At 42.1% G+C, this 1747-nt stretch overlaps 1 protein-coding gene across 2 annotated transcripts in view; it reads left to right on the forward strand.

Annotated features, from left to right (window-relative positions):
- FRMD4A (FERM domain containing 4A) overlaps positions 1 to 1747 on the forward strand; it is a 608042-nt gene that overhangs the window by 65745 nt on the left and 540550 nt on the right. The window lies entirely within an intron of this gene.

A 1747-nucleotide genomic window follows, 5' to 3' on the forward strand; every position in this document is an offset into this window, starting at 1 on the left:
GAAAGAAAGAAAGAAAGAAAGAAAGAAAGAAAGAAAGAAAGAAAGAAAGAAAGAAAGAAAGAAACCACAGACTGAGTGGCTTAAACAACAGAAATCTATTTTCTCACAATTCTGCCAGAAATCTGAGATCAGATGTGGGCAGGATTGGCTTCTCCTGAGGACTCTCTCTGGGTTGTAGGTGGCTGGCCATCTTCTCCCTGTGTCCTCACATGGTTTTCCTTCTGTGCTGATCCACCTCCCTACCTCAACCTACCACCCTCCTCCATCACCACTAATCCCGACCCTAAGAACATGACTTCCTCCTCAGGACCCAAGCAAGGCTCTGGCTGTGCAGTGTCTATGAACAAACTCCTCCTGAGACAGAGCACTAGGGTCATGATTGCCCTCATATTATACCGTGGGTATTAGGACATTGAGCCTTTTGTGCAAGATCCTATATTCAAGAGCTCAGATGGCCTCTGCCTATCAAAGAAGATTGTTCTTCCGGAAAGATGGTGCTTATTCAGAGGCTAGTGAAGCGAGGCAGAGAAATCTTTTTTATCTTTAGGAGAAAGAACATTATAGCCACTTGGATGTGACCAAAATGACTCATAATGGTTCTTAATGGTCAAATGAGACATGAATGTTAAAGGGAGAATTCTATTCAAGGGAAAGAGAACAGTCCTGGTGCTTTAATCATAAGTGCTACCTTACCGAGTATGATATTTTGGCCTCAATTGCTTCATCTGAACAATGGGTATATAATATCTCTTTGCAGGATCACCAGAGGTCTCTGGAGAATCTTGCACAAGTAACTAAATGCTTCCCTTTGGAAGTGACACTTGTCACTCCTTCTTAAAGCTCATTAGCCAGACCTGGGATTTAGGTGGTGGTGGGGTGACCTGCAAACCTTCCAGTGCCCGCAAGGTGGAGCCAGGAGTAGCGGTGAGCAGCAGTGATGGCACTGCACTAGCTTATAGTAGGTGTTCAGTACATGGTATGGATGTTCTTATGATTTGTCCTGTCTTTTCTGAAAGTGACTATATTCTGTTCCATTTCTCTCTTTCAAGCAAGACTTAATTAATCCTAATTAAGTGGACTAATGGATTTAGCCACATGTACTCTTGCCCCCTCACCCTTGGGGAATATTATCTATGAATATTCCAAAGTCAATTATTATTCTTTGAGCTGTTGTGATGGAGCTGTGTAAATTCAGTTATAAAAAGGAGACATTTTGACCATAGGTTGAAAGCAAGCTTTTATGCATGTGACATAGTGTGAGTGTTTTTATGTCTCAGGCAGGGAATGAAAGTCAGAGATGGTCCTTTTTATTTGAGACATACACCTGAGGGCCACACTACTTTTTGGCACTGGCCTGAATGTTCTTAGGTTGCACTCCCAGTGCTGGCATCTTTTCTCCTTTTCACTTTTTTAAAACTTTAAAAAAAAATCTTCACCTGAGGATATGTTTATTGATTTTAGAGAGAGAGGAAGGGAAAAGAGAGAGAGAAGAGAGAGATAAACATCTATGTGTGAGAGAAACATCGATTCATTGCCTTCCACATGCATCCTGACTGAGGAGTGAACCTGAAACCTAGACATGTTTCCTGATCAGGAATTGAATCGGAGACCCTTTTGTGCAGGGGAAGACCCTCCAGTTCACTGAGTCACACAAGCAAGGGCCTCCCTTTTACTTTTCAAAAAATTATGGTAACAACCAAAGGACTTGTATGCATGCATATAAGCCTAACCAATGGACACAGACAAC

Source organism: Myotis brandtii, unplaced genomic scaffold (assembly GCF_000412655.1).
Source record: "Myotis brandtii unplaced genomic scaffold, ASM41265v1 scaffold576, whole genome shotgun sequence".
NCBI lineage: Eukaryota > Metazoa > Chordata > Mammalia > Chiroptera > Vespertilionidae > Myotis > Myotis brandtii.